The sequence below is a fragment of the Ornithodoros turicata genome, chromosome 4 (assembly GCF_037126465.1).
Source record: "Ornithodoros turicata isolate Travis chromosome 4, ASM3712646v1, whole genome shotgun sequence".
Taxonomy (NCBI): Eukaryota; Metazoa; Arthropoda; class Arachnida; order Ixodida; family Argasidae; genus Ornithodoros; species Ornithodoros turicata.
In genome coordinates this window covers 2,513,363-2,528,587 of record NC_088204.1, presented here as the reverse complement: position 1 = coordinate 2,528,587, position 15,225 = coordinate 2,513,363, and the positions used below count along the sequence as shown (strand labels likewise).

Sequence of the window (15,225 nt, the reverse complement as noted above, 5' to 3'; positions counted from 1 at the left end):
AACACCATCGTCGGCACTGAACAGCAAGATATGTCCTCAACAGACCCACATACTCGGTACAAAATTCCGTTCAGCAAAGCTTCGTTGCTTTGGAGAAAGCAGCAACAGCAGCAACAACAACAGACAAATGATGACTATATGACATGGGGTGATTCACTGCAGGGAAGCAGTACCCTAACCCATTGCATGTGTAACATTAGATGAGAGATACGAGTATGAAGATAAATAAGCTAAATATATGTCATTCGCGGAACAATTGAGGTGTGCTCGGTTGGCTGTGCTATGCCGAACAAACGAAGGATGCACTAAAAAAATAAAAAAATAAAAACACCGAACACCGAAACACCGAAAGGCGCACCCTGTGTCATTAGAAAACAGTGTGACACTTGGGCGTCTGGAACAAACCGGTAGTTACTTGAACTGCATCAACAGTTGAAGATCTCGACAGAGTTGCACAAGGTTCTGACACGTATACGAGGCCTACAACTGCATCCAGGTTGAATGGCTTCCTGCTGGTCGTGCTCAACTGAGTACGGAGTGGCCACCTCTCCGTTTCGTATATAGCTCACAATGTATGAGGACATGATCAACGATGAAAGATGAAAGTCACTGAAAAGGTTAGCCAGCTGTAGGACTCGAGCCCACATCTTCTGGATTAAGATGTGGGTTCGAGTCCTACAGCTGGCTAACCTTTTCAGTGACTTTCATCTTTCGTCGTTAATTTCTTAGGCAAATTGAGGCTTTGTATGTGTTTGTCCCTTCTATGTTGTTCCAGCCTCAGAACATCAGTCCTTTCATGTTCGACATGATCAATGTTCGCCACGATATCGCAGTTGGGGCATAAACTTGTATGACAGTATCCGATCCTATACTTGCAGCGGAGTGAAGGAGGGAGGGGAGGAGGTAAAGTAGAGTGGTAAACGGTGTTTTTTTCCCCCCCAATACAAACAAACAAACAAATGGTCTGAAAGAGGAAAAGACGAATTTCGATCCACCAAATATGCATGAGGGACCTGTCAGCGAGGACAGGGAAGCACGCATATATGGAAATCCAGATTCGGTTCTGGAATGATGTAAGCATTAGTGGGTACACCCCTGACGTCACACCTCTGACGTCACGAGGGTGTGCGACGGAAATAAAGGCACCTATAGGACAGGTGGCTACAAATTGTGACTATATAGGTGAGTTCCGAAGGATTGCTATAACTAACGACTTTTCTACAGAATATTATCGACTCCAATAGTTCTGGACAGTATATGGGCTACATAATAGCGAGCACAGAATCCATGACAGAGGCACACAAATGATGAGTTCGTCCCGCTTTTTTTTTTCGTGGCTCCATTGTAGTTAACCACCTGCCGCAATTGCACCATAATATCTTTTGCGTCTAACAATTTTTAACACTGCCTGCTATAAATGCGCATAAAATGCAATAACGCGCAATGAACATCCCTTCACTTGACTGCCCGTGTGTTTCTTTTTTTTTTTTTTTATCACGCGTTCCGGGTCGAAAATAGAAAGCGGGCGTGTCCAGTTTTGTGTAGAAAAAACGTCAAAACTTTCGCAGTTTCCCATTAAGCGAAAAATGACGAATGACGCTTAGCGGGCCTCGCCGCAGGAACGGAACGCGTGCCAGGCGCAGCAGTGGGCCTTTTTCCAGAGATTCATTACTTTGAATGCCCCTGGTCAAGGGAACTCTATAATAACCGCGAGTCCCAGAAGATTACGGAAGAACCCGTCCTGCTGATCTCATCCGGTTCGAGGGCCAGGTGATGCTGGACGTCTGTGCTCACTGGAGATGAGACTGAAGTTCTCCGTGGCATGTGTCGCACTTGATGATGATGATGATGATGGTGATGGTGGTCGTTGTGGTGGTAGTGGTAAACAATATGGAGATGTAAGCCCCATTTAATTAGCTACCGGCTAATACAGAACGATTAACGGCACACGGCTAAAAAGTCTTAAAATGAAGTCTCCTCCTTTGTACATGCATATATAGCTGAGAAATAATGCGAGTTGACGTTGCGTGATTTGCCGATGGACGGCAGGCAAGTCTTCCCAAATCCCCTGCCCAAGACCTTCACCACGTCAAACGGTGCACTCTTAAAACAGAACTTCACCGCATAGCACGCTCCTAGCCAACCGTCATCTCGAATGACATCGTTCTCTCCTCTGATTTGCTGGAAACGGGAGGTGTACGCCATTTTTGTGACAATTATGAACTGCATAAGTGTCACAAAAAAGGCGTACGCCTCCCGTTTTCAACAAATCAGGGGAAATAACGACGTCATTCGAGATGACGGTTGGCTAGGAGCGTGCTATGCGGTGAAGTTCTGTTTTAAGGGTGTGCATGCTGTCTCCAGCACCGTCTGCAAACGATCGCACTCATATAGCGTTTATTTACAAATTGTGGCACGCCTTGTGTAGGTTATTTGAATGCGGCCCAGGAAGTCTCATCTTTGGGTCGACGATATGTGCCGTTGTCCATGTATGTTTCTCGCTCCGTTCACAATTTCTTTTTTTACCAAGCACGGAAGGATACTTCACCTTCTGGAGAAAAGTAAGACTCTACTATATGCGACAGAATAATCCGTGACGCAATCAAAATGACAAGAGAACAATATCAGCAGTTTGTGGCATTCAGAGATATATAAATATGGAGATATAGCATAAGTGCTGTCTTCGAAGAAGGCAGTCTGCAAACTGATTTTCTCGTTAGTTCGATTTCGTTCTCGATTATCCTCTCCCATATTGCATCCGATTAAACCTTCCAGGCCTTCGGAGGACGACATCAATCCTGAGTTTCGAAAGGGTGACACCTAATGGTGTATATACGATGTGCTTAACCGCCAATATCAATCTGTCCTGCCTTCCTTTCAATTCAATGATATTGTTTAGTCCAGTAATAGTTCAAATTTAGTCACCTAATTAACGTATGAAAAGAAACAGAAAGGAAACGATGTCTGGAGAGAAGCGCAATCCTCTTTCACGTTGATCATGTCAGACTGACGTCCCGTCGAATAACGAGCAATGCTTCTCGAACCGTCAATCTGCGTTTCCAGCGCACAGTAAAAACACTCGACATCCAGAGCGGGTAAACAATGGCGACGCGAATCGTTGGGATGACTCCCACATTTCCGCCCGGGGCGTTGTGCGTTCAACCAGGCGAATCCCGGGCCCAGCATGGAAGCACGTACGGGCATGGGACCGCCGCAGCGGCACGTTCCGTCATCGAGGAGGAAAAAGGCAGCCTTCGGAAAGAGACGCCGTCGGCAGGCTTCAAAAGGAAGCGTCGGCTAATAGCGCTGACCCGCCCGGTTGCTTGCCAAGACCTGCCGGACGGATGGGGTCAAAAGCGCTGACGCCGACGTGAATTAAGAGAGAGAGATTCGAAAGGAGCCGCTTTCGTCTACAGAGATACGTGGGAGAATTTCATATAGTGTGGAGAACGTGCTTTCTGGTGCATCAACAACGGGATTGGAAGCCAAAAGAGAATTGGTATCGTTTTCTTTACTACACGACACTACATGCTGGGCTAAGATTGCACTTGCCCGTTTGATGTGCTTTCAGGTCCGATGGACCATGATAATATTAGCCTATGGTTGTGAGCGTCCAGTGTCACGTGGTGCACCCGAATACGACGGATTTGCGGAAATCGGGTGGCATAGTACTATCGTATCATCGTCGGCATATCAGTCTTTATAAAGCAAAGAAAGAGCATCGTTTTCCCAGCACTATATTTGAGACATCAATATCAAGCTGTAATATCCCATCTTATACACTCTTAAAAAAAAGGGCGGTGTACTTTAACTCCTTTTTTGCCACATATATAACACCCTTTTGGAGAGTACAATTACGCTCAAAATGGTACGTGTCTGCTCACTCCCTCAAGGGAGTAGCATAACACCTCCTCCCTGCCGGGGAGTAATATTACTCTCCAGTAGGGAGAAAGATGTTATGCTACTCCTTTGAGGGAGTGAGGAGACACCCTTTTGAGCGTAATTGTACTCTCCAAAAGGGTGTCATATATATGTGGCAAAAAAAAGGAGTTAAAGTACACCGCCCTTTTTTTTAAGAGTGTACCCTAGCCGCACGGCAAACTTAATGCATTAAACTGAATGGCAACTACTTCACCTCCTAACCAACCATCATCTCGAGTGACATCGTTCTCTCCCCTGATTTGTTGAAAACAGGAGGCGTACGCCTTTTTTGTGACAATTATGCTTCATCGTCGTTATGGTATAGACACATCGTAGACACATCGTAGACACATCGCATAGACACATCGCATAGACACATCGCATAGACACATCGTATGGTATAGACACCGTTCTAGATCGATAAACGACACTCACGGTAACGGTCTGATGTCATACTAAAGCACGCCACCGGATACGTCGCGAGGAGCGGGATCTATACGGTGCAGTTATCTATATATACGGTTAGTTCAACAGCAGCCGCAACATAAAGAGAGCTCCTATATAAATAAAGCGCCGTCTCCTGTTGTGCACATATGCGCCGAATGTTGCCCTTTCCAGTTTAGTGAGAAAACTATGGGGATGGAATGAGGAGTACGGAGTTCCACTGGTTAATACTGCGTGCTGGACACATTTACGGTGGCCATAATAATCGTCAGAGTCACCATCAACGTACAGATGCGTATACCAGACACAACCACCGACACATCTTCTCAAATCCCATCCATCACCATCGAAGCAGCAGTCATGCATGCTCGGACTCCAAGAAAGGGCAATCGCTCGATCCCGCTGACATATCGCTCTGTGTATAGACCTTATCTCTGAGCCGCTTTCTCAAAAGCGCATGGCTCTGTGCACGGACAACAAAAGCCAAACAACCTCGCACACTGTAATTCCGACCTGAGCGGCACTTAATCGTAGCTAAGCCTCGCCGATAGGCTTAGCCCTCGAAAGAAAGCAATCGCCGCGTTCTATTCTGCCGACCTATACCTTATACATATAAAGATATATCGATGCAATGCTCACCGAAGAAGGACCCTGGAGCGACTATATACATGCACATACCAATATACGTAGCAATGAAAGCGGAAGAATCGAAAGGAACGAAGAAACAGAAAGAAAAAAAAAAGCTAGCTTCTTTTGGTCAACAGATTATGAGTGCAGTCTCCTCGTACGTTTCGTTCGTTTTCTCTTTTATCGAGCAGCCAATTGTGGAAGGACTCCTAATAACAACCACCGGCTCGCGAAGGAAAAAAATAAGACAGACGGGACTTCGGGAAGAGGATTATTGGCTGCCATGGCATTGCAGTTTTCTGGGAGGGACAGGAACCGACCATTCTTAATAAACGGGTATCTGTTCACGGAGGTAGCTTTCTCGTCTAATGAGGAAGCGAATTTTGGACGGGACAGACGAAATCAGGCGTTACAAGCAGAGTGACGGTTGACCAGGAGGTAATCGTTCCCGTGTCTCCATTGGAACCGATATAAGACATTGTGGATATGGAGAAATACAAATATGCGTTAAATCTAAACGCGAGGAATTCTTCTGTTGTCCGTGGCCTGATAAACAAACAATACAGTTTAAAGGGCTTGCCTCTTTAATTTTACTTCTACACAAAATCGGCGTTTAAAATGGGGCGGTAATTCTTGGACAACAAATCCCGCTATAAATTCCAAGTCTCGAAATCGGACTCTACCACATTCACGCGTTGGTCATTTACACAAAACACTTTTGGTGAACTCTGCACCTAATTTACGGATGTATAGAGAAATGTGTGTGTGTGTTCTGTATCTTGTTATGTAACTTGTGTAGCGGAGCAATACTACACTGAGCACAGACCTCCCACGCATCTACCAAGAGACAACAGCTTGTACACTGCAGTTCCACATTGGAAAATAATTACGGCGCAATCCTTGAAGCCCGGCGAGATTCTTTCGTGTGGCGCCTAGCAGCAACCCCGTACGCCTGCATCACCCTTTCTCACGCTCTGAGATCACAGTGGTGTGTCGCCTTTGCAGAATGTGCTGTACCTGCCTTAGATAGGCGGCGGACCTCAAAGCAGCTCCTGATATCCCCTCCAGAAACTACCGCAAGAATGAACTAATTTATTCTGCTCGAGGTTCGCTGTATAGGCGCACACCAGGTTCGGAAGACGTGCGAAGGCTGAAGCCCTCAATGGGACTCGACCGTGTCTTCAGAGAACGGGTGAATCAATCGGAGGATCAGAGGGTGAATCAATCGTTAATATGACATATTTCGTTTATACGACAGTGACCGGTATTATCTGCACAACGAGGGTCGATCACGCGTATTTTACTCTCGTTACTATGACTGCTGGTCACTGAACCGGCAGTTCTCCTGACCCATAACTGCGAAACCTGTGTCTCATGATGCCAGAGAGCGTGAGATTCAGCATTACGCGTCAGAGGCACATTCTATATATAGAACATGGTGCCGAAAGAAAATGGGGAAAGCCAAACTATAATACTAACCAAAAACCATCGAATGAAAGCCACTTTTATCTGATTTCGGAGAACACCTCTCCTATACGAAATCCTTGGAAGCCACTTTGGCCCAGCCCACCACGCAGGTGTCCCTTCGGCTGGTTAACATGATGATGGTGATGGCGCCTCTTATTCTCAGAATGGAAAGATACTCAGCACATAGTGAGGGCCTCCGGATACAAATATCGAATAGAGGAATTCCGCGCGACTCGTATGGCTATACAGAGCTTTTAATAATTTTCCTCTTACATTAGCCAGTTTTAGTGAATCGTTTTCAGTCAAACGGTTCGCGGAGGGCCAATGAGAAGAAGGACTGACTCAGAATGGAATCCTCTGATTGGACAAGGGCAATTAAAACCGTTCGCGAACCGTTTGAGTGAGAACGATTCACTAAAGCTCGCTAGAATTGGCTTCTTATTACGGTATAGAAAAGTCGCTTGTAGTCCGATTCATAGGGTTCCACACTCGGGGAATAGATATCCATACGAATCGTGTCGTACACGAAAGACTGAGACCCCGACTGGTTTTGGTAACTGCCGAGATTTGTGCCTTTAAGGTAAACGACACGATGGATGTAACAGCTCGTTGGATGTAATGGCCCCGTACCTCCATACCGCGCTATTACATCCAACGAGCTGTTACATCCATCGTGCCATTACGTCCATCGATGGATGTAACGACACGATGGATGTAACAGCTCGTTGGATGTAATGGCCCCGTACCCCTTTAAGGTATAGACCCCAAATGCAGTGTATACGGTGGTGGTGCAGATGTGGTTGTTGCTGGAGCTGTTTGCATGCCGATATTACGGCATGTACGTCACTTATGTGGAACTGTCTGTCCTGGGCCGGCTTCACGGTCGTGAGTGGGCCGGGAACTGAGCCGAAATTTGCCGTTGAGCGCATGAGGCAAAATCCGGGGAAAGGATCCGGACACGACAGACGTCACATCGGGTGACGGGATTCAAACCCAGGTCACATTCCAGACACGGCGGGAAAGACTAATGCATCCTAATGTGTAGCCCAGTCATAGTGAAATCATCGGCTAGCCATCTTTGAGGTGACAAGCGATCGAGAGACAGAAGTCTGCGACTCGGAATCTATACGATGAAGGGTCTGTAAATAAGAGTAACGACACTTAACCGTAGTCTGATAACGATCATCGATGGACAACCCAAGGCCAATTTGGGATGTTTTCCAACTCGCCATTACGGGCGGCTCATCGCACATTTCTCCAGCGTCAATTCCAGGTGGTCCGCATCCCACGAGAAAAAAGAAGAACCGCACTTCGATATGTGGACGTCACGAACTGCCGCCAGCCAAATTATACGAGCACTGCGGTCATTAAGCGGATATCGGGACTGTACATTAAGCGGAGATCTACCTGGAGGCAGCTGTAGACGGAGACCCTTAGAACCCCCCGTAATCCTGCGGATTAAGCCCCCTGCGGAACCAATCTTTTGTTCCCGTCTAAACGGATTAGCTCCACGAAAGAGCTACGGGCCCAAGGATGTACACAGGGTGAGATTTGAAGAAACAAATATGTACAAAACTAGAGGGACAAAACATCCAACGATCGAGCTAGGGTCAGAGAGGTTAATAAAAATTCAGTCAGTTCCCAATATACGCCGTGGGTACAAGATTAAGGTTTTAGCGAACTGCTCGCAGCGTTGGTGCAGCTCAGGTGAAACGCTGGCATGTTCACTTTTTTTTCTCTCTCTCTCTCTTTCTCTCGCGTCAAGAAACAAAGGTAGTTTGCTCCAGCCCTCTTAATTTAAGTTTGACGGTGTACCGAATAAAATTTCGTCGCAGTATTTTATTGGTATTCACGAACAGTGTACAGTGTATCACGAAAAACAGCCAGAATTTAAGGAAACGCCCACAAAAAGTAATAGTGTTATCAAAGTAAAGCGAATGTTTTCAGCGCTGACACCCGAAAGGAACTTTATTTTTTCTTTCTTTTTGTTTTCGAAATCATAATGTGTGATCGACCTACTGTCACGGTGTATGATTTTTGGCTTTATTGAAAGGTCTTCCGGCCGCTAGATGGCACAAAGCCGCTCGAGAATTCGCCTTGGGCCCACTTCACAGGGATCAGTGCTGCCAGAGAGCCCCTGCGGAGCATCCTGCTGTAGCGAAAACTGGATCAACCAATGCACGTCGAGTATATGGCGTATACAATGCGTAATACAAAGCAGAGGGCAGCTTCATGCATCGCATTATCCTTCTACCTGGACTTTGCATTAATAGTCGCATTGTGCAGCTATACAACAAGCTACAATCAAACGAACGCCATATACACCCTACACATTGTAACACATTTAAACGGAAATACCACAGATATAATTATGAGTCTTATTAATAGACGAGCCTCGGTGTATCAGTTAGTAATTGCTACTTACCTGAATCGAAACCGCTTGACCGTTTGAGTCCTGCTGAAGACACCAGTAATTTGTTGCATGGGGTCGTACCAATAGTTAAACGCTAATGTTCCGATCACGTTAGAAGAAGTTTCCGGAAGCGGTCTGCTCTATAGACCGCTTGGACAATAGAACTTTCAATATAGTCAAGTGGCTGGGTGTATATGGCAACCCAAGAAGAGAGATGCGGCGTTATCAGCGCTTGTCAACTTCATAGTGAGCAGTGATATGGAATCTGTATTTTAGGACCGCGCATTCTAGGCATGTGTCGTCGAGTTCCCCGTTCCTGTTAGTTTCTCGCAATTCATTTCACTTCTAGGGGATGTAGCTACGCATGTGCACGTACACTTCGGTGACATGGAGGGGTGATGATGACTCAATATCTTCCGGTTTTTCTATAATCAAACTCAAACTCAAATTCAACTTTCCGGGAGAACTGGGGTCTTTCACTCAGCACTGCTAGTTATCTCGTGATAAGATACCATATTATAATCAAACTACTATATTAAAAGACTCTGCTGCAACACTCTGGCCCTAAACATTCAAAAATGAATTTACCATCGCGATCGCATTAATGTGCCGCTAAATACGCGTTCACTAAAAACAGCTCAATTTCCTATTGCACCCCGCCACAGTGGTTAATCTCTCACAGAAGTGAGACAGAAATCTACTGGCAAGGTGACCCAGCTATTGTGTGTGCTCGGAAAAGAAAACTCGCACGGACGATTCGGCACAATGAAACGGATTACGATCCGCTTTATTATAGTCTGCTTCATCTATACATAAGACGCTTATAATGTACTACGGAGCTAAAAACTACGGTGGGAAGCCTGCATTTCATGCGAGGCTCGGAAACGATACGAAAGTAATCCACACATAAAAAAGACGAAGCCAAGCCGACAAAGCGTTCGAGAAACGCTTCCGTTCAAATGCCGATCCCCAAATCGGAGAGACGCAGACATTATATACGGAAACGGAGGTTGCCCTCTATTGTAAGGACTACATCTAAGCGGTTTTAGTCCTTAAAAGAGAAATAATACGGGCCGGCGGAACCTTGACAAAGAGAAAGAGGACGTCGGTATTGTATTTTGAGAAACCCAGGGAACCGTTTGTGCCAGGGGGCGTTCGCAACCCCCCGAAAAAAAATTTCTCGTCCACGCCCCTCTGCGCCCCCTCGCGGGAAAAAGATAGAAAAAGGTTTCTGTGACAAAAGAGTGGCGTTTGATGGCTTGGCTCAGCGCCATTGATGACTGGGGACGTTTTGGACTGACGACAGCAGACGACAACAAGACGAATGGTGAACTGGGCGGATACGGAAGGCTATTTATCTCTACTGGATATAGCCAGTGTATGTTTCTGTGGGACGAGAGCTGTGACCCGCATTAAAAGGGACAGATACAGTTTCTTCAACAGTCGTCGTCGTCGTGGATCATGGGGCAGAGTTAAGAAGAAGACCGGGTCATTAAGGGGTTAAAGAGAGAGAACAGTATTTCAGTCCTCTACTTTTTTGAGTCTCCCTCGTTTCTCTTCTCTCGTGAATGGTGTCAACTCCGTTTTCATGCGCTCCATTTTTTTTTTCTACATTCTTTTATTTCTATCTACTTGTATTTCTGGAATCTAGCTGCTTTTTGAGTCTCGTTGTTTCTTCTTCTCTCGTGAACGGTGTGAATATCGTCGTCATGCGTTGTTCATTTTTGTTTTACATTCTTCTACTGTTTCTTTTTCTTTATTTTATTTTTCATGTACGCGGAAAGAAGCCAACGATCTCTCGTTTAACCAGTCGACGAAGGTGTTCCCTCCACCTTCAGTTAAGAGAGGAGTGAGGAGGAATAATAGAAATAACGAAAAGGCTCATTCAAAGGGTTCTTTTAAAAAAAAACGCAGCAACGTGGAAACAAAGACTTTGAATGTGTGCGGGCACCGCGAAGCAATGTGGCTATGAGTGATGGACAGGTGCGCAGAGAAGACAAGCAGAAACGACAAATGCGTCCTGGGCCAACTTCATGCGAAACTGCGCCGACGTTAGTCCGAAAACTGTACCGAAAATAGAATGGTGGGAAAGCAACGTTTTTGACGCGAAGGCCGGTGAAGTACACAAGCCGCATCCAAGATGGTTAGAGCACGATCTGAACGAAAGGGCCGCGACAGCCAAAAAAAGCCCGAATAAATTCCGGGGCATGGTGTATTGCGGCGTCGTAGTGCAAACGTTGCACGCGACAACGCTCGTCATCGACGTAATGTCCCGAGTTCTCATAATCAATTTTTACTTTCGAGTTCATTTTTTCGAAAAAGAAAATATAGAAGCTATTATTGATCCACATCCCTCCTACGTGATTTTCACGTGTATATACTAATGCGTGAAAAATCCACCAAGTGGAGCAGACAGAACCAATGCAGTCATCCGGATGGCAACGTGATCTCCCGGCTGACCGTACCGAGTCAGTGTAACCTCATGAAGGCGGCAGTTTGTCAAGCCTTCGGGGCGTCGTCCTTGTGTGGCTCCTATATAGAGAGAAAGGTGACGCCTGTTCCGCTTCGATTGGCCGAGAATCCTACTTCGTCTTCGTCAAAGCTCCGGTTTCTCTCGCAGCAGCGGAAACGGATCTGGCACGCACGGTCAAAGTTCACTGCCAACTCTGATGCGTCATCTCCCTTTAGACGCGGCTTTACTGGGCTGGGTGGAGAGAAGGGGGATCAACGGAGAGGAACTTCGCGATTGTTCCGCATTGCCAGACATTGTAAAAGTTTCGCGCACACACACACAAAAAAATATTTATTATTCAAGTGCTTCATATCATTTTCTTGTCATCATCTTCATATCATCTTGCTGCTGCATTGCTCCGGACTGTTGTGCACTCTTAAAAATGAACTTCACCGCATAGCACGCTCTTAGCCAACCATCATCTCGAATGATATCGTTATCTGCCCAGGGGGCTTAATCGCTTCATCGTCGTTACGGTCGCTACAAGCTAACGAGTGGCGGGAAATTTAAAAAGGTGGCTACGTGATAAAACACGTGCACGGGGCTCTTCGCGCGATACGTGAAGGCCGTGGTACACGTCACGCGCAATATGTCACGTGCCCACCTTTTTGAATTTCCCGCCACTCGTTAGCTTGCAACGACCGTAACGACGATGAAGCGATTAAGTCCCCTGGGGGCTTAATCGCTTCATCGTCGTTACAAGCTAACGAGTGGCGGGAAATTCAAAAAGGCCCAATTTTTCACGTATTCGAACTATACTGTTTTTAACCAATAAAACATATTTTAAAAAATCTAAAAATACAAAGCAACCAACGAAGGATGTTTCCGTTGTCCCTAAAACGTCCCTTTCGGATAAATATAACCCATCCGCGACCCCCCAGAATGAAAGGAACACAAACGTACAGCTCTGCTGGCATCCGGTTTGAAAACGCACGTGGTTCCCCGCCCTTTCAAAACCGCACATATAACGATAAAGAAGACATCTCCGCAACAACAAGTAGCACTTTTCTGCAACCATCTCCACCCCGCACATAAACAGCTACCTAGGCCATATTTCTAGAGCGATAAGCAAATTGCTCTCCAACGATCGTAACATGTAGTGCACTATATCAGGGACTACACACCGAGCTCGTCTTAACAGCCATATTTCCTTCCCTGTTTCAGTCAACCACCCATTTTTTAAAAAAAATACAAAAAACGAGTGCCGAGAAAAAAAATTACGGGGACCACACAAGTTCGACATAAAACAACAAAATGCTCGGTTGCTTTCCGGCGATTCATTCTGAGATCCCCGCCATTTCTTTGCTCCTTTCTGAAAGTCTCATCTCGCCCAAAATGTTGGCCACGTCCTTTTGTTATCATTATTTATTTATCGTCCATTCTTTATCTCCACACTTTCCTTTATTTTTATTTTTTTTTTTACCTCGCGAGACGAGGCCCCGTTCCGTACGGAAAAGTATGAATCACACCGCGTGGCAGCCGCGGCGGAAAGCGGCCATTTCCGTGTGCTGCAGCCCAGGGGATGAAAACGGCGCCGAGACGGCTTTGCGAGGCTTGGCAACCGTGTTAGGTGCTATGTAACGTACACAATGTTCGAGTGTTATGGTATGGCCGCGAGGGAGGAAGTTTAATAAAAAAGAGAGAGCTACAGGTAATGTTTGCTGAAATATTATAGTGAAATGCTGCGGTCAGTATAGCTGCTGGTTTTGAACTGCTCCTGTGATCTGGAAAAGTCTCTCTTTGAGTAAAATGAGTTATCATTTTCGTATATCTGCGCTAGCGCATCGAAAAGATTCGTGCCAGATACTACTAACACCGTAGTTCCCTGAAAGTAAGTAACATCCGATTCTTAGTTTGACGCAGTCAGCTGTACTTCATGGTGTCGGAGAAAGCCTCCAACGATACGATGCAGCAGTGACCGCTGACGCCTGCAAAGCACGCTTCCCCGCAGCATGGCTTCGACTAAGGTGAAGCATCCGTTACAGGCAGCGTCCGCCTTTCCCTTGTGTGTGTGTAATTAACCAACATTTTAGGGTTCAAGGAACCGATTCTCACTTGCAGTGTTTCCATCATCCAGGACACCTAATTGGTTATCGTCAAGATCCTCGAGAGATACAAAAAATAGACAATTAAATAAATCATCCAACTTTGCCTAAGCGCTTCCTTCGAAACGCGCACGAAAAATTCCATTGCGCCCAGAATTCTCAAGTTCAGCTAAACAAACGCGTAAAAGAAGACGATAACAAAAATATGGCTGCCAATATTGCAACGTGCTCGTGTCTAAAACTTCTTCTCCAGAGCTTTTTCTCCTTCCTGGCTCAGCTAGCATTTGCGGGAATTCTCGCTGGCATTGCTTACGAGTTCCCTAGCGTTCAAGAAGGATTACCGCATTGAAGAAGACAGATTCGTTTTCCCAACGAGCGGATCGAGCGGATCAAGCGGTATGGCAGCAGGCCACCATGTGTATCCTCTTCTTCAAGTTGCGAGGGATCCACAATTTAAACGTCCCACAACAAACGCCAGCATTTTAGAGCCGCACCGAAGGAGGATGTCTTTGAGCTGACTGAACAGTGATTCTTTTATACATGCATGCATCCCATATTTGTTTCATTACCGATAAGCAAAGGAGCATTAGGTGATGATAATGTCGCAATCAAACGCGAACAATTTCTGGACATTTGAGCAATTTCAGTTTCTGACACTGCGACGATTTCTGGAGAGTTGTGCAAATATTAACTCCATTTTGGGCACTAGGGGAATTTTGTTATTTGACGCTTCCGCAATTTCCGTACCTTTCGGAAAGTTTGGGCGCCAAAGCGATATGCAGCATACAGCATTCGACACCTTTGCTCCTTTGCGTTTCTCACAAAGACGAGCCTCTTAAACAAAAACGCAGCATGTCCTCCTTCCTCGTCACCATCCAAAGATGCACACTCGTACCAATTTTACAGCATGCTCAGCAAAGCGTACCGGAAGAGGGAACCTTTTGGAGCATCGCCCCCCCCCCCCCCCTCCCGAAAGGTCCCCTTGATTGAAAACGCGCTCGTATTACTGCTATTTAGGGTGGCCTCTTTCCTTCTTGATTCCCTGCCTGGCAAAATATAATGTTTAGTTGGGGAAAGAAAAGAAAATGTCCTCGTTGTCGTCGTTGAGGGTCCGTAATTAAAAGGCTCCAGCTTCCTTCTCACGGAGCAGATTCAGTTTAATTGAAATTTCCTTCTGCACGTTTCGGGTTTTCTTTTCATCCCGTTCTGTCTCGATGGAAGTATAAGGAGGAGGTGTCCGTGGAAGGACGTGTTGAAAGGGGAAAAAAAAGAAGGCCGCGCTCGCCACACCTTCGACGACAACGAGCCAGGATGAGAAAGAAACGGGAGGATACAGCAAAGGTAGCGATCGTATACGTAAAAGGCGACCTTGTTATCGATCAGTATACCTATGTAAAGCTTTGTTGGCATAAAGTGAGCTGTGTAAGAGGTCGATACCTGTCGAGTCCAGGGGCGTCTTCTACGTTAAAAGTGGCCTACATTACGTGTGGCAATGAAACCTATGAGATCATTAAAGAGTGGCAGTTGATGAATGAGTGATGATGACGATGATGATGATGAAAGGTTTGTTGGGCCACATATGTTAGAAATGTTCCACCGAGAGGCTCGGCCTGGAAACGAGAGTACTCGACGTCTAATTAAGACAATAACCGAGGAAGTTATCCCATACAGTGTGTCTTTTTGTGTGTCGTTTGTGGTGCCATATTCATTTTCCACAAGGAGGCGCGCCAAATAAAGTATCCTGTGTCAAAAATAAGACCATATATAGCCTGGGAAGTTCCCCACTTGATGTCAAC

At 46.0% G+C, this 15,225-nt stretch overlaps 1 protein-coding gene across 1 annotated transcript in view; it reads right to left on the bottom strand.

The window, feature by feature from the left end:
• LOC135390658 (latrophilin Cirl-like) overlaps positions 1-15,225 on the bottom strand; it is a 472,208-nt gene that overhangs the window by 304,281 nt on the left and 152,702 nt on the right. The window lies entirely within an intron of this gene.